A 23,049-nucleotide genomic window follows, 5' to 3' on the forward strand; every position below is an offset into this window, starting at 1 on the left:
GGTTTTCTAGGACTTTGCAAAAAGGGATGAATTACATTGCCCAGAGAAATGGAGTTGAAACCATAACAGATTTGACTTTATTCCTGTTAGCTCTGGGAAAGAACAGAAGTCCACAGGATTTCTGTAACTACAAAGTAACAACATTCAGTCCCTTCAGTTTTAGTGCTCCCTACCCAAGTCACATCAGACTCTACAAAGCCCACGTCTTCAAGTGAACTCTCCCAAGCTGTCAGACTATCGCCAAAGGAAGTTCTAGCCTTTTTTTTTTTTTTTTTTTTTAAAGCAGGTGAATGAAACAAGTCAGTGCAAAATGAGAATATTTTTGGTTTCCTCTTGCTCGTACTTAAGAAAACCCACAACATTACATCAATTCCAGGACACCACAATGACATTTAAATCCCTTTCAACAGTCAGTGCAGTATTTAAACAAAACAAAGCAAACAAACTACTAAAAAAAAAAAAACCACACACACACCAAAAAAATCACTACCACTTTGCTTAATTTGCCAAGGTTTCTTTAAGCTATGAAAGTATATATCTCCTGATTTTCTTGTTAGGGCTTTTTTACATCAAGTTCCTTTCACAGAATCATAGACTACCAGGCTGGGAGGGACCTCGAGCATTGTCTGGTCCAATATTCCTTCGCAAAAGCACAGCCTAGACAAGATGCCCCAGCACCCTGCCCAGCCGAACCTTACAAGTGTCCCACGTTGGGGACCAACTTTCATCACCGCCAAAATCTCTTCACTGAGACTGGGCTCCACTAAGAACTTCTCTATTCCCAGCCTTTCCATTCCCTAAAGATGGTTGTTTTGATGTTTCCCAAGCACTGTTATTCCCTCCCTTATGCAGGCAACATACCACGTCAGAGGCTTTTCAAAACCAAAGAGCAAACATTCTGCTCTTTTAAAAATACAGTGTATTTTATTACCATACTATCATATCAATTACAACGTAAGAGGTAGAAGTGCCACTCCTAGCAGAAAGCTATTTGGTTGTGGCTTGGGTTTTAGTTGAGATTAAAATAACCTCAGATTAACTCAGAAAATGATACTGTAATTTTTAATGGAGTTCAGTTTTCAAAACTGATTTACATAATGACACTTCTGAATACATGTGCTTTAAATATGCTTAAAATAGTAATAAAGCTCCAAGTGGCCTCTCAGACAACAACTCTTCCTGTCACTTCTAGGCAGAAATTAGTCATCTAAGAGCAAAACAAAAGGAAAACAATAAAAACATTGCTATATAAAGTTTGATTATGTTGTCAAAGTCATGTGCTTCAGTTTTACTTCCTGAGCGACAATTTAATCTGTTACAGTATATACACTACAAAAATTATGAATACAAAGATGATATGATTTAAACCAGAAGTGTCTTAGAGTATATTAGTAGGAGTTTACCTTTTTCATATACATGGATCTGATCACGGGAGATTTTTATGAGCAGAGACCAAAGAGTTTTATTATAGCATCAAGTGTGGTTTTTCCAGATTGCAATTAGCTTATCAAATCCACATCTAAACCAAGATTATCTTTGAAGTGTACATGCTTAAGAGCTCTTTCTGAATAGGAAAGCAAGACAAAACGCAGGTCATGGTCAGAACAGCTCGAGAACTATGGCTATGTTCTGTCAAAGCCTGTTGCAGAAAGGCTTATTAATCCCTTTTAAAAATTAACACATCTAGGCTGATTGGCTTTACTAAGCTCAGTGAGAACTTCAAGTTTTCTAGTTGGTATCAGATATTGGATTGCTTTCACATCTGAAACCACAGCTGGTATTTTGAATTAACACTGATTCTAACAGGATTCTGCAATACACCTTTTGGGAATATTGTGTTCTAAAACAAGTTTCAAGAAGAGTCCACTTGTGTTATTAACATGCAAGGTTATTACCCATACAGTGGCTTGTAATTCAGAAGTTCCTGCAATAGCTGAGGACTAAACTAAGACCTGTCTCATCCCTCCATGTGACACAACTCCAAACCTAACAGCCTAATGAATTTATTTGCATATTTAAGATACTGAAGCTTTATTTACATAAGAAAACTGCCTGCAATACCTCTTCAGAATAGCATTCTTAATCTTGGTCTACATATATTTTTGCCTTGTTTAGCCCAATGACAGAATAGCTCCCACACCTTCATTCTGGAATACCTCTTGTACCTTAAATCCACATCCTGCTTTAGGCTGGAACTGACAGAAATCCTACAAATCACATAGAGTTGCTTAAGTATTGCTCTGATTTTGACTTTGCCCAGCATAGAACAGGGCATCATGCATTTTTGCACACAGGTTTTTCCTAACAATGATGATGGTGGAGGGGAGGGAAGAATTCTTTAAACTCAAAATGTAAGGAACTGATAAATAATCACCCAAAGGCAGGCTACCAAAGCATGCCAAGCAGGCTTTTTGGAAGGAACTAACAGAGCCACGCATCATTACAGGTGATAACAGGGGGTGTGGAAAGCACAGGCATGAAACACGAAGTAACCATCTACCTAGTTCTCCAAATCTAATATCACACAGTTTCAATAGAAACTAATAAAATTACTATTGAAAAAATTCTTCAAGATCCTACTCTAAATGGTAAGAAAAAAGTGGCTGCGATCGTGAAGGCAGAAAGCAGATTTAAGGGCAGCAATGACATGGAATGAAAAAATTAACAACAAAGAGCAGTCAGTATGGGAAAGACAGGCTTCAACTCAGAACTACTGAAAAATACTGTCACATAGGAAGAGGCATGCATTGTTCCTTGGAAATCACCAAAAATCTAAATGACAATGCAAACACCCTAATGTATAGGAGAAATGTTATGCAAAACCAAGAGGTCCCTCTGTTTTCATGACTGCTACAGCAGATAAACTAAAACTCCACATTTGCCTATCACTAATTTTGTTTCCTGCTTCACTAGTTATCCAGCCCAGCTCTCTGTAACCTTTCTAGAGTAAATATCAGTGAAGGCAAGAAGCCGGTGTGACTTTAAAAGTGCCAGCTTTTTTCCCTTGATATCTAGGCTCGGTCATTAATCAAGAAGAGTCAAACTGGTCCCTAATTACATGCTTTCCTATCACCTCAAAAAAGAAAGAAACACGTAAAACTAGGTCAAATAAATAAGAAGGAATATAAAAAAAAACCAGCACAAACACATGGGGACAAAAATGAGAAAGGCCAGCAACGTATTAGCATTGTGCATATAAAAAAATACAATATATTAGCACTGTACAACCTTTAAGTGCCTCATTAATAAGCAAGAGGAAACATTACTTTTCGTACTCAGTGGGAAAGGAGGACTATATTGCTTCAGCCTTCACTGAAGAGGTCAGCTGGGAACAGATGGCCAGCAACTATCTGATTGGGTGCTGAGCCTGCAGAGGACAACAGCTTCATGTTGCTCTTCCCTAGGTACAGAGGTGATGGCAGATGCGGCACAGAGCCACCAACCCAGCTGCTTCTACCCCAGCACCTCTGCCACCACCACTGCCATGTTTCATTCTGGCTTCTTCACCCAAAAAGGCTGTTGAAAACAGCTCCAAGCAAGAATCAAGGTGTGTTTGTTAAGGCCCTTTTCCCCAAATTTGGGAAGAAGGAATGATCCAACTTCTCAGGAAAACCTGAACTGGCAAGGAGAAAAAGGAGATGGAACAAACATTTTGCTACCACCCCAAGCAGAAAAAGTCAGGCCACCAAAAGAACGAACAGCTTAAAAAGTTCCGAGAGAAACTAGGTTTTCCAGTGGCTAGGCCTGATGTAATGTACCAGAACAACTGTCTAAGCTACTAGCGATTACCTTTATCGGCAGAAGATGGATGGCACTCCAGAAGACTAGCAAATGGCAAAGACTGCATATATAATTTTAAATGGGGAAGGGATAAAAAATGTCAGTAAGAGCCAACAAAAATTTGTCAGGGGTGGGTGGGGGAGGAGCCTGGTTCTCATTTTTCCCACACTATATTTGCAGGTTATTTTTGAAAAGGACAAATGTCAGGAAACAGAAGTAATTTACTGACTTTCCAAACAACATACAAGTTTTGTTAATAAGAACATGGTTGCTTTAATATTATTTTTTTCCTAAGAACAAGGTAGGGAACATAAGCTAAATGAAATTATAATAAGATACCCACAAAACAAGTAACCTCAGCACTTCCCCTTCCAACAAGGCAGAGAACCAATGGATTTATGTCCAGCAGCAACATTTTTATTAACAAGTTTGCTGCTGGAAAAATGTGTGCAGTTAAGTTTCTAGAATATGTCAAGTCATGGGGCTGCAAAACAATTAAGGATGGACAGAGATTTTTCAGCTACTGTACTGTCTCCAGTTCGGGACTATCTACGGCCACAGAGATACAGATCAACTCAAGAGATCCCAGAAAACAGCAACAAAAGGATCAGAGATCAAAAAAGCATGGGCCCTCAGAAAAGATTTCAGACTTAGATTTACTTAATCCGAAGGGATGGCAACTCCCCTTTATTCAAATACGTGTTCAAGACAGCAGTAGAGAAGAACGGAGTAAAATCTTACTACTTTAGCTGGTGGTAAGTAGCACTGAATTTAAACTGCAACAAAGGAGATTTGGATTAGGCATAAAGAAAAATCTTCCACACTGTAGCATTTTTTTTTTTAAAAAGCCCAATATTAAAAGATGTACCAAATTGTTATAAATATACATTTGGGGCAGAGAAGAGGGGGAAATTCCTAAAGAAAGGAAGACATTTTTATTACTAAGTACCACTGATACAAGGCCACACCGACTCCTGGACACAGGAGGCCTCCACCTATTCATAAAACCTTACAATAGCCTTTCAAGGGAATTAACGGGTAAAGAGCCGTCAGTCACACCACTGTGGAAAAGATAAGTTTATGGACAAGTTACATGTATAGGCGTGATCATGCAGCTTGAAACTAGACCCTGTAATTTGAAAGTCTGGGTGCAAAATTTGCTCCTACAAAGGGAGTCATAAATGAAGCTTGATGAGTGGCTTTGACCTCAATTTATCATATATTAATCCCATGCTTTGGGGTTTCTTGCTTTCAAATTACGTCCCTATCCTCCACTTGTCACTCCTTCATACATTATTTGCCTTGAAAGAGGATTCCTCCCTTCCTCTGAAACATCAAAATATCATCTGCTGCTAACAACCTTGCGCCTGGTACTCTGATGCTCCCAGCATCTGGTCAACTTATCTTGAAGCATGTAACACAAACCTGATCTCCTAACAGGGATAGCAGTCTGCTTTCTGAAGTCACTTACAAATTCCACCAAAGTTCCTGCACAGGAACAGAACACTAATACTGCCCTTGATGTTTTCTTTTACTGTATAGCACAGGCTCCAAGTCATCTTTGTGTGGGTTTGTTTGTTTGATTTGTTACAGAGTACCGGTAGGTATATTCAGCTCTATGAACCCTTTTGCACTGCTGCCCGTAATTGTGAGGGATTAGACTTTATCCCTATGTACTCTCTTCCAGGCTCTCTTTAAACCACAGCAGACTTGACTAAGGCCCAAGACGTGCACAGACAACTTCAGTCACAACTGAAATTTGTGTGGGAGCGGAATACAGCTGCCTTTTAAAGACATCCAAGAACACTACTGCATTAGTTGAGAACAGGGTGTGAAAAGCAACATATTCCATTAAAATATCTTACTGAAACTACAAGGAGATTCTAGGTTGCCCAAGAGGCTAAATTAATGCTCTTACAATCTGTAGAATAGAAATTCCATGATCAGAAGGAAAAAGAGCACCTGTGTTACACACCTAGTCTCCAGGCTGCATCTCCAGCAGCAGTACATGGCGTTTGTAACATACTATTCTGGATTACTGGTTGAAAAGCAATAAAATACTGGCAGGACCTTGAGAAGTGCACTAGATGCCGTTTAGTGCAGGACCTAGGCTTTCAATGGGAGTTCTCAATTCACCAGTGTTAACTTGTTGTGACCCCACTTCATGTATACATAAGGTAAACAATCACTTGTGTAAATTAGATTAGAACAAAAAGCAGACAAGGTAGTTACTATTGCTCAGTTCAAGATATTTTTCAAAAGCACACTGACCTGGCCTTGTTTTAGCTTCTACTAGTTGATTAACAGTCACTAGAAGTGGGGAAAAAATCCCAGAGGTGAAAAAGCCTTTATAAACTAAGGATGCAGATTAACTGGAAGTGATGCCAGGTACCAGAAGTTAAATGAGTCAGTATCTGAGGACTGCCCAAGCCCCAGTGAACGTCTGTAAGGTTTGGGGGTTTTGTTTTTCATCTACATACTTCCTTTTGTTCAGTTTCTCCTGGACTGTCACCAGAGGCGGCATACTAACAAGAGAGCCCTGGAGTACAAATGGGAACATTTCAGAAGATATATGTTACATCTTCATTGCTAAGTAGCGCAGACCAATAGGAGTGGGCTTGCAGAGCAAAAAAAAAAGCTGGTGCAGAGGGCTCGACAGCCACACTATCCCCATTTCAGGTGACTTTATTACTTGAGACTAGCTCCAGTCTGCTCCCACATACTGAACACTCACTTGCAGCAGGTAAGCATTTACTGCACCCTTGGAGCACATCATCCAGTGAGGTTTTATTTAAAAGCAATTCTACTGTTGCACTCCAAGGCCACTCCATGATGTCAATCAAAACACAATTTTGTTGTGGGAAACAATCAGAAGGTTTGCTTAAACGTTAAACCTCTGATCCAAATTAACGTGGTAGTATAGATGATCCTATTATAGGGTGTGATGCTTCTGCCACACATATGCCACCTGTTCTGTGAAGGTGTTGCTCTCCACAGTGCAGGTATATGCAAGCTCCACTCTGGGGTAACTTAAGTAGTTAGTAGGGAGATCTGGACATGCGCTAGAACACTGCACGCAAAACCTTACTCCTGTATACATTTCAGGCATGAACCATATCAGAATTTGCTCCCTGTGCACCACTCAAGCTATATAAGGACCAAGGGAAAAAAACCCACTGGAAAAAAAAAAAAGCTGGCATTACATTCACCACTCAAAGCAGGCTACAAACAGAAAAAAAAAAAAAAATCCATGCTAAGAACATCTCCCACAGCAAACATGAACTAACTCCTCTCTTGAAAAATTAAGCTCCACACCATGACCAGTGCAGATAACTAGATGTACTTTCACAGTGCTGCCTCCCTCCCAGGCCTGATGTATTTACCAGCAGTTGATCTAGCACCTATTCCAGAGTCTTCCCCAGTCTTCCTGGGACATAATACACAAAGGGAAACAGCTTTGCAGTCCAGTAGCTCAGCTAGGGCACAGCATGTTTGTCTCTCTCCAGGTACTATGTTTGATATTCTGGTTTCTGCAGATACTTTAGAAGATGAGAGCCCTGTGCCAAGAGGCAAAGCCCCACGCTTACAAAATGTTCAACTAAATATCACCTATTAACCGACCTAGAAGTAGAAGCAACCTACAGACAAGTTTATGGCTCAAATTATTTAGCTGAACTTGAACATGTCAGGAGTAAGGCTTCCTTGGACAGCTGCACAGGGACACGGCAAAGTAGGAGGCCAGGAAATAGGAACAGGAGCAGCAGCTCCACAGGATGTTTTGCCATGCACCGCAACCCGCAGGCTCCCGGCAAGAGCTGACCACCCCCAGGGACTGCAGCTGGAGGAGCCGGACAGCACAGCACCGCTGCGACCAACAGGGTCAGGACAAGGCATGCTGCATGACACACAGCTGGAACACTGCTTCTGTGCGGCACACCTTTACACCCTTCAAGCAAGTACAGCTAAACCTTTACGCTTCTTTGGTTAAAAAAAAAAAAAAAAAAGGAGGTTTGCATAACTAAAATTATGTACCATTTTGCCTGTAGGGATTTCTAACACCCCTAGTCCTCCCCTCCCCCCCTACAGCCACATGCCAGTACTCAACTATTTCTGAGCCCAATCACTTTGTTATCAGCAGGTGAAAGCATATTCAACTCACTCATGACAACAGGTGAAGACCACACTGGTACTCTCACACAGGTCCAAGTTAGATGACAACTTATAGGATCAAAAAGTAGGCAGCAGAATTTATGCTGAAGGCAAATACACTGCTGCTGCTGCTCTTGTGCTTTTTCTGGGGAAAAGGTGGTGCCAACAAATCTTTGACAAAAGATACCCAGTTTACAGCAGCCATAGCCACGCACATCCACGGCCATGTTCATGAGTGGTCCAGTGTGATGAAAAAGGCGTGGGAAGGTGAGGTCTGGAAGAAATACCTCTCCTTCCAGTAGAGTTCCCGGCACAGGAGAAAAACGCATCTGCACTTCCCTCGCTCCTACCCACAGGCAGGGAAACTACCAGACAAGTCTAAGAATAACACCAACAACATACCAGCAACATACTGAGCAGCAGCAAAATGTTACCAGACATGCATGTGTCACTCGACTTAAATACAGACCTGCCTATCTGAGATGACCTCCTCAGGCCCCTTCCAGCCTGACTTCTCCTACGATACTAAAATTGTTTCACAAGACATGTGGCAGAAGCCTGCGGAAACGGGCCTTGCAGAAGATGGCATCCTACACAGAGGACGGGCCTCTGCCATCTCCCTAACAAGACCTCCAGGTGTCACCTCAGCAGCACAAACGGCAGGGCAGGGAGGTGGTGCAGGACACTGCTGCAGCCCCAGCTCACAGAGGCTCATGGAGAGACAGCTGGATGGGGGAGTAAAAAGACACTGGCCTCACAGGGAAGATATGTCTCAACATCTAGAATGAGGAAAAAAAAAAATTACACTATCCCTCATGCTGTAGAGCTCAGAACGGTACTCCACAGTACCCACCCTGCCAGCATGGCCAGCAACAGTAAGGGGATACACAGAAAAAGCAGGTGAATGGCATAAGGTATCTAAGAGAAGCACATAAGAAGGCTAGGCTAGGGTATAGTGGGTGTGAAGAACAAGATGCTCTCCACACAGGCCGCCTTGGAAAGCTGAAGGTTCCACTACATGGGCATATACCACCTTACTATACTTGCTCCCAGGTACAGACGTGAGTTAAGTGAACGCACAGCCCCTGACATAAGGCAAGATAAGATGAAAAACAGGAAACAGATGTCAACAGAACTCCACGCTGTAGAAACCAGAAGGAAATAAATTTAAAGGGAATATGAAGATGGAAACGGGTTTTTTGTTGAATGTTTTTATTCTTGTAAAAGATTTCAGAACGTGCAAACCTGTTAATTTCCTTCTGCATTTTCAAATTTGCTGGGTGAGCTCATTGAGCATTCAAGCTGTCTTCCAGTTTTCCAAATACCATTCTATTTAAAGGCACTGTGAATAGGGAATTCAATTTATCAATTGAATGAAAGAAGAATTCTTAGCAGGAACCCTGGTGAGCTAATCAAGAGTCACAATAAAATATCAGGGGTCCTGGAATTCTCTGCAGGAGGTTAACACCAAGTTTTATCCGAGTCAAGGAAGACAAAACATACCATAGACTAATAAACTGTACTAAAAGTTGTGCACTGCAAATATGTGAACGTTTAAACACAAATGAAGAAAATCTACTTAAACGTTTTGTGCAGTTCTTGTACTTTCTTAGTGTTTAACTACAAAACTCAAAACACTGCCCACCATGATCATCTCATTCGACTTAAAGATAACACATCTCGGAAACAATTTCATTTTTGTTCCACTGCATCTTCAGCCGCAATGCTGTTTCGAAAATTAATGTAGCAACATAACACAAGTGACATAAGGAGCCCTCACATTACTCTGTACCTATCTAGGTTGGAAACTGAATCCACAGAATTCAGAAAAAGACTCATTCTATCGTCCAAAACTAAGGAAATAGAAATGTCCAAGCACCTTTCCCTCTGCAAATCTACCAGAGTTTAAAATATTAACCCTGCACTGCTGAAAGGTAATCCTTATTTCCATTAAATTCATCAGGTTTCCAAGTTATCTGATCCTCCACATCACCTCCCATAGTAAAAGCATTTGGGCACCAATGCCTGCCAATAACAAATCAGAATGCCAGAGCCAGCATCAGAATGAGCCATCACCCATTTTTCAGCTTTGCAAATGAATACAGTCTCAGCGGGGGGGGGGGGGGGGGAGACAGGGCAGGGGGAGAGGGGGGGGAAGAAAATAACCATAAATGATCTTCCGGGACAGGAAAATCAGTTGCAGTAAATACCACTTTGGAAATCAATTTCTGGTCAATTATGATCTTAGTAATAACTATTTTATGTCTTCAGTTAGTCCATGAGACACCCAGGGGAGCAAATATTCTCAGAAATATATACAAAATGTCTCCAAGTATGTTAGCTGATCAGCAGATGCAGACAGAATTCCAGAAAGATCAGCTCTGGCTTGTCTGGATGCTGTCAGAGGGATGGACAGGGGTGGTGGGGGAAAAGAAATCATAATTTCAATGCAATTGGACTATCGGAGTGTTGTAATATCATCCGGATAAAATAGATGTCTATCAGCCTGGGTTATCTGCTTCTAAAGCATGGGGTTTTGTTGTCACTGCAGTATTTCACCTCAAAATTTGCGAAGAACGTTTCATCTTCACAAATGCAAGGAAAAAAATTGAAGTTGAATGTCTTTAAGCAAATCATTATGCCAGCATCCACCCAACAACACAACCATTGCTTTAATCAAAGCACACATAAGTGTGGTAGCACAGTATAAAGACTGACATCACTAGGTGATATACTGTTGGTGCCCAATGAGACTTACTTAACCGGGATCATTCTTTTCAAAAGTGAGGGACTTCCAAAAGTTTGATTATAAGAACAGAAACAGTAAAATTTACACATTCACCAGGGTCTAGTAAGTCCCGTATAATAACATCTTTCCCCTGAAACAGTGCTATTTATACAGAGACTCCCCTCAATAGCAGCAGTTCTCCTACTGTGACAGAACAAATTTAGTTCCACACCTGGATCAGTTACATTTTATGATGATATAGTATAAGATATTAAATAGCATTTAGGTTGCTACCACCAGGCTCTTCTTCCTTATCAGAAGATGCTGCGTTTTCCACATAAATTTATTTTTAAAAGGCTTAAAAAAAGACAAACATATACCTCTATCATTTACATTGCTGATGTTATGCGAAAAGAAACCAAATAGTTTCATAAGCAGGAAAACAAAGAGGTATGTTACAAACAGATGTGATCAGCACTTTTATGCCAATAGGTTATTTTTAACTAATAGCAATTGTTTGCATCACAAAACAAGAATGAGGTACCAATACTGTCTGCTTACAGCATTTCAGCCATGACACCATAAAGAGACAAGAACTATTAGATTTGCAGACATGTAACATCTTCCGTTACATAGCCAGGGAGTAAGAGACAAACTGTCAAATGAAGCATCCACTTCAAACCTGAAAATGCAGGGGGAAAAAAATCAGACAATACTAACACTGGAAGCAATTCTCCTATGTTAAGTAAGCTTGTGTAATTGACTAAAAACATTGAGAGCAGAGGAAAGTTGAGATCTACAGATAGAATGTTAGCAGAGGGATAATGAGGAATCCTACTCCTGACTGGCTTTGGTAACACAATGTGTAAGAGTCTTACTTGATTTACACACACACACTATTAGGCTATGCTCCCAGTGCTAGTAAAGTTTTTAGCTTCACATTTCATAAGAAATTATCATCTTGAAAGCTATTATGAACATACATTGAGTTTGAGCAAAAACATTACAAGCAATGCCAAAGACTACCTTCTATGGTCTTCTATTAACGACCTTGTAATAAAATGGCAGTAAGCACATTATGTATCTGTACAGCTTGCTTTTTTTTTTTTTTTCCTTTCGTTCTCACTGAACTGCTTTTTTCTAGAATGGTTTGTGTTAAAGCACTGGGCTGATGCTCTTTTGTTTACCAGTAACCAGCTACTGTTTAAAAACAAGCATCTCCATTGTCAGCACGGTGACGTGAGCATCAGCCATGAAAACATTTTGGAATTCTGAAGAACTAAAAGACCTGTGAGTCCGAGACTTGAAAGTACAACTGAAAAGCAGACTGACACAACACAGATATCTGTCTGAGCTTAAAATAGACTTGGCAGAAGTCCGTTTGAACTAACAATCGATATGTGTACATACTGACCACCCAGAATGGTATCCAAGCCACTGTGAGTACTCTGTATCCCTCAAACAAAAAAAAGCTCTTCTCATCGGGAAGTCTTGCAAATGCAGTATGAGAGAGAAAACTATAAACTTCAAGCAGACAGCATACAGACAGAACACAGGAAGGGAAAAAAAGGATAGGAAGGAAAACAGCACATCTAAGAAAAAACGGAGACGCTATTCTAGGAGATTGTTCTTGACCAAGATCATAACAAAGGCACTACCCACTATCCCTTCAGAAAGTCAGCATGGGAAAACATGCATAGACCCCATTAACAAGAAGCTGGGGGGAGGGAATAAAAAGAATGGATCTGCCTCAGGATAACGCTCATGGGCAGACACTAAACACTTCACAGCCCAGGGTGGTTGTTTTCCTTGCGGTGGAAGGGGGGTGGGTATTATCTTTTCCTAAATGAGCCTATTGCTGGTAGTTGCATGATAACTATTTTGAGAGCTATAAACATATTTTTCTCTGGGGCTTAATTACCACAAAGGATGCCAATCGATTTGACAAGTCAATTTTTCTCTCAAATAAAAAAAAATTAGCAAAATCTCATTCTCTAGCAATATCAGAGCTTACTGCTAAAAAAGCCCAAACAGCCAAGGGATAAATATTACCTATTTTTAATACAAAGCAATTGTCAACATTTCTCATAAGCGAGCTTCTAAAACATAGAATTTCCAGATTGAAATCTAAGTAAATGTGCATTTAGTTCGCAATTTTTTAAATGGATGTACACTTCAACACACAGAAAAAGCAAGCTGCAGATAGCTGTTTATTACAAATGACTTCCACCTCCGTAGCCCTCAAAGGCAAACTATAAGGCTGTGTGCAAAGCTAGACAATCTGGGCATCCAGCCATAAAACATCACTGCTGCAGCACAGATAACTGTTCTCACTCTCAAGCCATCCTTGGCTGTAAACCCACAGGGAAGAGCTCCAGAAAGCAGACTGCACTACCGTCAAAGCTTCTAGTATTTTATGGGCTTGAATTACAACTACATTCAAGACCTCAACATTGAAAAATTACAGCGCTGATTCACATCCAGGGCTAAGACCAAAACTAACTCAGATTTTGATGCTTGGTACCCTGAACCATGAGACTTAAGAACAACTACTTATTTCACAGACATCTTCAGGGAAAGGAGTCTTTTTATTGGGATGAAGAGAGATATGTTACATTTTTTTAAAAAGCCAAAAGAATCAGATGCATATTTTAAAGTACTGCTACACTTTTTCAGCGATACAATCTTTGATACAATCCTAAAGAGCACTATGACTATTCTATGCAAGAACAGGCAGTATGTTATTATGACCAAATTCAGACATTTTTATCTTGCATGAGATATTTTAAAACATATTAGTGACAAGTTAGGAAGCTGCAAAAAGTTTCAGAAAACACAGTTTTAACTGTGCGTGGGGCACCACAGTGAAGTTAATAATGATTAAGTAATGACAAAATGAGCAGAAGTACATCTACACCTGGTAATTAAGATGCAGAACTAAGGTGTGCTTTTGGTAGGCAATTTTCATAAATAGCTCAGATTCCTAAAGGAAGATTGCATAATACTTTGATTCCTCTGCTTTCATACATTAAGAATAACCATCTTTCATTTTACCACTAGCATTTACCAGCGAAGAGACTGTGCAGAGCACATAGATCATTTAGTAATGCAATTTACTGTCACTTCTAGATCATCTCCCCATTCAATAAAGTATACTTCTCTTCTAAATACTATTTGCCCGGGCTGATATCTTCATAATACAGCTGAAAACCTCAAGCCATTATCACCAGAAGGCACCAGCTGATCCTAAATTGCCTAGACTGCAGCGTCACAGGCATTTAAGAGGTTTTCTTATCATTCATCTTTAATACTAAGGGATCGACAGGCTCCTACCTGCAGCTTCTAGGCCAAAGGGAAACCTTCTAATGGTATTACCATTATCTTGTAATCTGAATTTTAAGCAATTAAAACAATAGCACTTTTGTGTTGTACATCTCTACTGTAACCAAAGAGGATAAATTTTTCATCAGTTCTCATGTTCACAGACTTATATAAAGCTCTGTTTTGTTTTTTTTTTTAAAGAAGCAATACACATTCTACATTTAAGTAGCTGTACCTTCTGAGAGAAGCAGCACAGCAACAGGCACCGAGATACAAGTAATCAAGAGAGACTATTTTGTTTACTTAGGAAAGGTTGGGCCATTTTATTTTTAAATCTGCAGTCCTCGTAGTCAATACTATCTAGCGATTCGTTTCAAATGAAAGCCTCTTTTTCCCGAAGCCGCGGATGGCGCCACCCCGACCTCCTCCTTCAGCCGTTTTGGAAAGGGGCCAGATGACAGCGCATGTTTATCTCGGCAAGGCCAGCTGCTAAGTTAACATATTACCCGTTCCCACATACACCAGTCTTGGTTAAGTCTTAACAGCTAAAACTGAAAGTAAACGCTGCTATCGGGCTTTTAATAACGAACGTTAACACGAAGGAGAAAAGGCACCTACATCGCCTGGCGCATCTGAAGGGGTTGTAAAGGCGCAGGTCATTCGGCGTTAACAGCAGGCAGTAAATCCCTTACACGAATAAAATTTCCTGGCCTTTCTGAATGAAGTGAATGGAAAACATCAAAATAAGAGGGTTTACTTCTAGACTAATTTAAAGCTATACTTTCTCTTAAGGTTGCCATTCAGCAACAGTTTGCTTCAAGGCACAAAGAGACTACAGCCCCTGCTTGACAAAACCTTTAAATTTACCCTGTTTTATTGTTAATCCAGCTCGGCAGAGCTTTGAGAACTCCACAAAGAATCTTCAGGTTAAAAGCGCTCTTATGCCCAATTATGTTATTTCTCATATTAAAGGAAACTTCATCCTATTATTTTTCCAAGTCTTAAAAAGCTCCTTCAAACAAAGCAAGGATAGAATTACCTTCCTTGCCTTAAACATCAGGGAAAGATCACAAATGTCATCAAAAGCATAGCTTGTTATTTTAACAGGAAAGACAAACCACAGGAAAAAAAAATATTAAGCCAGAGAGGTGGATTTTTTCCTTCATCCCAGCAGGCTTTGCAACAGCAGGTGAGGTAAACCTATCCCATCGACAGGCAATCAGAGGCAGATTCTGAAAGATGCAAAGATGCCAGGTCAAGGGGCTGAACCTTTAAGTTAACAAATGCTTCTTAACACCGAGTCCAGACCCAAGGGCAGCACCCCAGAGTAAATTCCGCTATGCTCTGTACTAGCACAGAAATGGCACAGCCCAAGGCCCCCCACAAGTACCTTCCTAGCAAGTGGGACTAACGCCCTGCATCACTGACAGCCTCACTACAAAATAATCCATGTACTGTAACAAATATAACATCATACATAATACATAATACAATGCACTACTCTGTTCAAGTCAGCTTTTAGCCTGATGCATACCGACACTTAAATTTGCCAATATGAGAATCCACATATCATATCGAAAGCCCAGAAACCTAAACAAATCCCAAGTATCTTACACTGCAATCCGGAAGAGCCCTTAATAAAAAGAGGTTAGTCTGCCCTGGTTTTTTTTCATTACTAGAAATCAGATGTTTAGTCAAAAGTACAGAATATTGCCTAAAAGACAGCCCCTATTAGCAGGCATCACTCTTGCCCTGGCACAAGCCCTGCTCCCGGGTTCCAGCAGTTTCCCGACGGCAGCTCCTGTCACCAGGGGCTGGAGCAGACCCCTTCCCACTGCCCCAGCTGCGGCCCGGACAGGTAGCTTCAAGGCTGAAATGACACCACCTCCTTTGCAAGTTAAGGACAAAGCGAAGCCAGGCATTACTGCACTATTCCTAGCCCGCTTAAAGTCACATCCACTACAAAAAGTTCAAATGAATCTGATTTACTATAGCTTTCTTCATAGACTCGGTAGTCGCCGACTCAGAAGCAGCAAGGTTACCCATGCACAGCATTGCCTCTGCAATCTCACCCCGAAAAAGCAACGTTAATCCTACAAATGAAAGAACAAGCCTCCCACGGGCTACAGCAGCTTTCCTCACTAGTTGTATACAAATCTGACATTGATGCTTTAACGTTCTGGAAATAATTCCAGAAACTGGAGCAGAAACAACAGTGCTTCCAGAGGCAGATCCCTCAGCACACAGCTTTGAGTTCACAAATAACACAGTGAAGTAGCCAGACAGATATCTGAGGGCTTCCTGAACTTGAGGAACCGCAATTATGGAAAACTACGTGATCTGTCAAGCACAGGTTGCACCCACTGTAAGTCACCTAGTACTTCCTCGGAAAACACAGGGGGGAAGCAGTGAGGATCAGTGTGTACACTTCCACTACTTTCTTGAAATGACAAAAAAGTAATACCCGATAGGAAACTGCACTCTCTCAGTCGTAGGTGAATCCAAAAAACCCACCCACCCTACGTAATTAGGGCAGGATTCTAAAGCCATTACTTTCTGCCGGTCAAGCCTAACAGCAGTGCAGATGTTCCCTGCTCCTCTGCACTGGCATTGTCCTCAGGTCCACACAGCGCTACCAACACTCACCTGATTTAAAGCTCTGCATCATCAAGCAGCCCACTAACAGCGGGATTTATTGGATTTTTAATTACCTTAACTGGCCTAATGTCCAGAGCAAATGTCAGTATATAAATTAGCGTAAATTCTTCAGATGCATATTTTTCCTCTCGTATGCATGTAACAGACATGGGCATGACGTACTTAAGATTATTTCTATATTTAAACTGGCTGTTATATTAATCGAACAAAATACCTTCCCACAGATACACTCGAGTTGCAGCAGAAAAAGCAGCCACAAAGTAAGACTAGCAGTATTACATTTAATGGGGAAAGGGGGACGGACGGACGACAATTGAGTTCAAGAAGTCCCGTAATTGGACCTTCAACTAATTACATATTAAGAAGATTAACCTTTGACACAAACTTGTGATACAAAGAAGATTCCAACAATTAATAAAACTTCCAATGTTTCAAGATTTCTCAGGTGAACAACAGAGCCCTCCCCATTTCCTTCCCCTTCAACGTCGCAGTGAAAAGCATCAAGCCTGTGTAACTCTCTCTCCCCCACTGGACGGTATTTCGGGTTTAGACGAAGATCTTTCTCTGAACAGTCAGGAGAAAATTACAGTGGATCCCCATAATCTCATTACGGGGGGGGGGGGGGGGGGGGGGCGCAAGCGGGGGGAAGGGGAGGGGGAAGGGGGGATCTAGAGATCTAACTTTCAACAGAAAGCAGCCAGGAAGGACAAAGCTGGAGCCTCGTCTGCTCGCCCACCGGGGCAGCACTGGTGACCATACCCGCACCGCTCCTTCCCCAGCTCGGCATCACTTCCAGCACTTTCTGCAATAATTTTCACACGTGTAAGTTATAAAGCAACTGCACGAGGTCATGTCTGCAGCAGAACCGGGCAGAATGTCTTTAAGTTGCACGACACACTCACAAATGGCACTTCTGTTCGCTATTTTGCACACGACAGATATTCTGAACTGGGAAAGGTACATACAAACATTATGAATTAACTCTAGTGTATTAAAAAAAAATTCCGCGAGTTAATCAAAGCAAAGAAAAAAAGATATCTGGCAAAAATAAGTGGATTTTGAAGCGTTTTGGGTGTTACTTGCTTCACTAATAAGCAGCAAAAAAAAAAAAATAATCTGGTTTAGACTTGTGAGAAAAGGAGGTATGCGCTGGTTTAGCAGGTCTCTTCCACTGCTAACTTCTACCATGCCCAGATTAAGAGAGGCTGTTACCCCTTTCTTACCTTTTAGTCTTTTCTTTATGGGGCTCTTTGGCAGCTTTCGATTCAGTCTTGCTGTAAGGAAACAAGTATTTTGTCTACCGTGTAGGGGTCTTTCTGACGTGTTCCTTTCTTATTTTAATGTTTCCTTTTTTTTTTTTTCTGTAAGTGTACCCGTAATTTCACGAATATGAAAAAAATCTCACAGGGCCAAAAATATTGGGGGTTTTCGTTGTTGTTTGTTTACCCCCTCAAAAAAAATATTCTGCCACACAGAAGAAAAAAAACAGGAAAAGACTACCCAAGTAGAAAAGCAAAGAGCCTCAGTGTTATCCAGCCCAGAGAAGTGCAGCAAAAGCAGGTCCAATTCCAAAACAAGCTTTTGATTTCCAGTGAAGCAAAAAAAAAAAAAGAAGAAAAAAAAACCAAACACCAAACCAAAACCAAGGCCAAGAAACCAAGACAAAAAACACGTTAAAGTCTCCAGCTAAATTTTTGCACGACTGTGTCTTAAATACAAGTTTGCTTTTATGTGTTGCAGCAAAACCCACGAAAGCCAGGATTTGGAGTTGATCGGGGCGAGTTCTCGTGTGTGTGTCTTGATGGGTTCTCAGTCCACATGGAGGAGCATCTGAGGGTTTTTTTTAAAAGTGCAAATTAAAAAGAGCAAGTGGGACCCAGAAAATAGTTTTAAGATGGATCCCCCCCCCCACCTTCACAAAAAGAATTAAAAAAAAAAAACAAAAAACAACAGAGAAACAAAAAACCACCAGCGAGCCGCGGGGGGATCCGGAGTCTCTCGCTCCAGGGAGATGCGAGGAGGGGCGGAGGATCCGCAGCAGTCTCTCACGGGAGGAGGATCCGTGGCTCTCGCAGGGACCCCAGCGGAGCGATCCACCAGTCTCTCCGGCGGGAGGAGGATCCAGCAGCCTCTCTCGCAGGAAGGAGCGAGCGCGGGGAGGGGATCCGAGTAGGAGGATCCAGCGAAGTCTTTCACGGGGGGGGGGCCGGGGGACGGGATGGGGGGGGCCGGGGGACGGGATGGGGGGGCCGGGACGCGACGGGGGGAGTGGGGAAACCCAACAGTCTGCCTGCCTCGCTCGCACAGGGGATCCGGGGGCAGGAGAACAGAGATCCCGCGGGCCCTCTCCGTCTCCTCCGGACGGATCCAGCAGGGTCTCCGGGCCGGGGGAGCGGGCGGCGGGAGGCTGCAGCAGCGGAGCCCCTCGCCGGGGGGCCGGCACCCGGGCGCCCGTGCCCCCGGGGGGCGGCGGGGAGCGGGGGAGGCCGGGGGCCGAGGCGGCAGCGTGTCCCCAGGGGGCTGCACCAGCGCCTCGGGCAGAGTCGGTCAGTCAGCCGGGCTCGCTGGCAGAGGCTGGGGTGGGGGGGTATTGGGGGGGCCCGCAGCGCCTCTCGCCGTTTCTCCCGCTCGCTCTCGCCTCGTCCGCTCGCAGGCAGGCGGTGGCCAGGCTCAGTGCTGCCGGGTTGGTCCCCCGCTCCTCCGCGCCGCCGCTGCCGCCGCCGCCGCTGCCGCCACCGCCACGGACGCCGCCGCCGCCGCCGCCGCCGTCCTCAGGAGCAGAGCTGCTGCCACCGCGGCCATTTTGTTGCTAACTGACAAGGGCCCCGCCAGGCAGCGCGAGACCGCGGGGAGGCTTCGCCGCGCTCCCCCTCCCCGCCCCGCGCTGACCTCAAACAGGAAGTCTGCCCCCCCGCCCCCGCCCCTCCGGCCCGCGCGGCCACGTGACAGGGGAGACCCCGCCACATGCAAATGAGCGCGGCGGCCGCAGCCAAAGAGCGGCGAGGCCGCGCGCTTCCAGCCCCGCCCCCCGGCGGCGGCGCGCGCCCTCCCCCCCAGCTCCGCTCAGCCCGCGCCCGGCGGGAGGGAGGCGGGCAGGGAGCGGTGCCACCCGGGGTGTGGGGGGGATTCGCCCCCCCCCCTCCAAAAGGCGGGGTGCAGAGGTGCTGCAGCCCCACCTCTCAAGGGGTGCGGAGTTCACACCCCTCGAAAAGCGGGGTGCAGAGGGGCTTCACACTCCCCCCGCGGAGGGCTGCGGGGGGGCTTCACACACACCCCCAAAAAAACCGGTGCGGAGGCTCTTCGCCGCCCCGCATCCTGCAAAGGGGAGTGGAGGTGCTGTAGCCCTCCGCAAGTGACCGTCGGTGCATTCACAAACCCCCAAACGGCCCCCGGTGCGTGTCCCCCCCCTCGCAGACAAGCACCGGCTGCACGACCGGGGCGGGGGGGGGCCCGGGGTCGGGACATCCCCACGGTCCTGCTGCACTCCGACGTGCTGCCCCCCGGCTAGCGGGGTCCTTCGCCTTTAGACCCCCCCCGGCCGGCTTTCCCTGCCCCTAGCACGCGTAGTGACAGGCGTGCGCAGCCCCGCGCGTCTCTGATACACACCCACGCGGGTATGCACATCCACGCATAGTGCCGGCCATACGTGCACATATAGGCACGGGCCAGCCCTGCGTAAGCGCCTTGGACCAGACTGCATTAGGCTGGGGCGGGGGGGGGGGGAGATGCCCGACAATGGGATGCCCAGGGCAGGGGAATGCCCGGGGGGGGGGGACGGGGGGGGGGGGACGGGCAGCTTTACCGCGGTGCCTATGGAAATCAAAATAATTGTGTCGTTGTGCTATTTCAAATGAACTTGTGGCTAACCAACTCCGGGAGCCTGCACCCGGGCACGGGGAGATGGAACCTGCTCCCCCCCGCAACCACCGCGACGACTCTTTGAGGAGAACGTTAGGGTCTGCTCTGGAAGTAGCGCGGGGTGAGTGAAATGCAAAAATGAGTCTTTTTTAGTAAAAATTGTTGTGTCTGGGTCTTTCAGCAGATCCTCTCTGGTTCTCTCTCCTCTCCCCCTTGTGCAGCTAACGCTTTGGGAGCTGCACGGAAGCCTAAAGGCTGAATCCTTATTTGCGCAGGCCATGCCACTTAAATATTAATCACATGTGGGTTACAGAGCAGGGCGTTTACTATTGCAAGTGGGATGAGGCACACAGCAGGAGATGGGGGGGGTAATAAAAGTGCGGTCCCGATGGGATTTCTGCTCCCATCTGTGCCACCCTGTGCCAGAGCCACCCTGGCAGCGCCAGCGCCTGGGTGAGCGGCAGCCGGAGCCCCGAGTCCCTTGACCACTGGAGGGAGCCCATATTGTGCCAGAATGCAACAGAAATACGACGTGGAAGAGAAAAAATAATAAAATATGAAATATCAGATCATTGTAGTCAGAACAAAGTGTCTTCTCCAGGTCAGACCATGATCTATATGTATGCACAATGTTATAAAAATCAGGTTTAAATGTCCCGTTGTGCTTCATCAGCACAAAGAAAGGGAAAAAATTATGAAGAACATGGCGGGGTTTTTTCCTACATTTCGAATGTCAGTCTGGCACCTTTCACCAGGAGCGAATTCATGTGCCACGACGGTGGCAGACCTGGCGCAGGGTGACAGTGCCCTTGTGCTCCCTGGCTCCTGCAGTCCCGAACCGCACGGTGCCACTGCGGGAGGAGCCGGTGCAGCTCCCGCTGCTTCTTCCTTCAATGTAGGTCAGCACCTATAGACTCCTTCCCACACAGACCGCCCCAGAGCAGCAGGAGGTTGCCACACTGCTGCTTTCGAAAGAGATTTTGCTCTTCTGATAAGCCAACAACCCCAAAGAGGCAGCAGATAAGGCCACGTGCCCTTCCCGCCTGCGGATGGGACAGGCAAGCTCCTACTTGGCATATGCCTACGGGAGGCTGCCCTAGACCAAAAATTCTGCTTGGCAATCAGGCAGAGGAACATTCCTGCTCAAATGCAATGCAGCTCCAAATTAATGTGTTGTGAACGTGTAAATATTTGTAATTCAAAACGCACTTTTAACAGACAAATATTTCCAAGAATGTCCGGCTCCCTGCACTGGGTGATGCCAAGCTGCTGGAGACCCTGAAATGTCAAAATGGAATAAAACCAAAAGTGATTTGTGTACGCTCATATGCCTTCTTGGCCCTTGCAAAATTACCATGAAAAGCGTGTTGTAACCTCAGCCACACAGACACAGAGAGCACGTTGTCTTTGATACCCGTGTTCTAAAATACTGTCTGTAACGGGCAAAAATGCGTTCTAGTAAACCATTCCTTTCTTACCTGAGCTCTTTTACCATTAAATGCAGGGCTTTATCCAATGCAAATTTCTTTTTTTTTTTCCTCTGCTTTGGAGTCCTGCTGGGGTTTTGCCTGGGTTTTCCCCTCCCTTCTTCCCGGGAGCTCACAGAGGTCCTGGGCACATTTGCACCCCCCAGTGCAGTGGGCTGGGGTTTGGCAGCGGCTGGTGACCACTGGCAGCATGTACTGACCATCTGTCCCCAACAGCCCCCTCAGCCTGAGCCGCGCCACCGTTGCAGGACCCCGGTGGGGCACAGGCTTCTCCTTGAGCTTTGTTTCACAGAGCTGCTCCGGCATGGGAGCCACTACTTTGGCCATTCGCTGCTGCCTTTGAACTCTCTCCTTCCCCCCAGCGCTCAGGTAGGCTTTTTTGGTCATACGTAAGTAGGAACAGATGTGAGCTAGTGTGAAGGGAAGGAAAAGGGACATATGATGCCAGCGGTTCATTGCTCGCAGAGCAGGAGGAATTCCTGTGCTTGCACTGTTGCCTTGTAAACCTCACATTTCCCAATATGCCTGTGCCTAGGGGAAAGGGCTGTGACCAAAACGCTCACAGGGTGCTGGATGTGTTGAATGGATGAGTGTGAAGAACCAAGGATTTACACAGATACAGCAGTTTTTTGTGCTGTGGGTGACAAAGCTAAGCTAAACAGAGGTCTTCACACATTCAGGGCTGCGTTGGGGTGGCTTAACCACACCAAAGCCAAATATTCCTCCAGTGTGGACTTTACACCTCTTGCTTATTTTTCTATGATCCAACCAAGTACAAAAGTGGGTCAAAAGAATCACCAAGCACTTCTTACCAAGAAGTAGCGAGTGCACACAAAATTAATCTCAAAGCCTGACACCAGCACTAGTCATGCTTCCATGACAAATGCAACCTCATGCCTTAAGGAGAGCCTGGTGTTTGATGCTGAACAATATTTCCTAGAGGCCACACAAGGTGAAGCTACACCTCAGAAGCCCTCCATTGTCTGAGCTGATGCTCAGAGGCTGGGTTTTATACGTGGCTGTACTGGGAGGGCAGGATCCAGGACACAACAGGCTCTTCCTCAGGTT

At 44.6% G+C, this 23,049-nt stretch overlaps 1 protein-coding gene across 10 annotated transcripts in view; it reads right to left on the reverse strand.

The window, feature by feature from the left end:
- TNRC6C (trinucleotide repeat containing adaptor 6C) overlaps window positions 1-23,049 on the reverse strand; it is a 334,947-nt gene that overhangs the window by 90,885 nt on the left and 221,013 nt on the right. Inside the window, exon 1 of one of the 10 annotated variants that reach the window (XM_080393285.1) lies at window positions 17,860-18,543. The exons of the other annotated variants lie outside the window; for them this stretch is intronic. The gene's annotated coding sequence lies outside the window, so the exon portion shown is untranslated. Of the gene's footprint in view, window positions 1-17,859; window positions 18,544-23,049 lie in introns of those variants that run through there. 10 annotated transcript variants of the gene reach the window in all.

Source organism: Falco punctatus, assembly GCF_963210335.1.
Source record: "Falco punctatus genome assembly, chromosome: 1".
NCBI lineage: Eukaryota > Metazoa > Chordata > Aves > Falconiformes > Falconidae > Falco > Falco punctatus.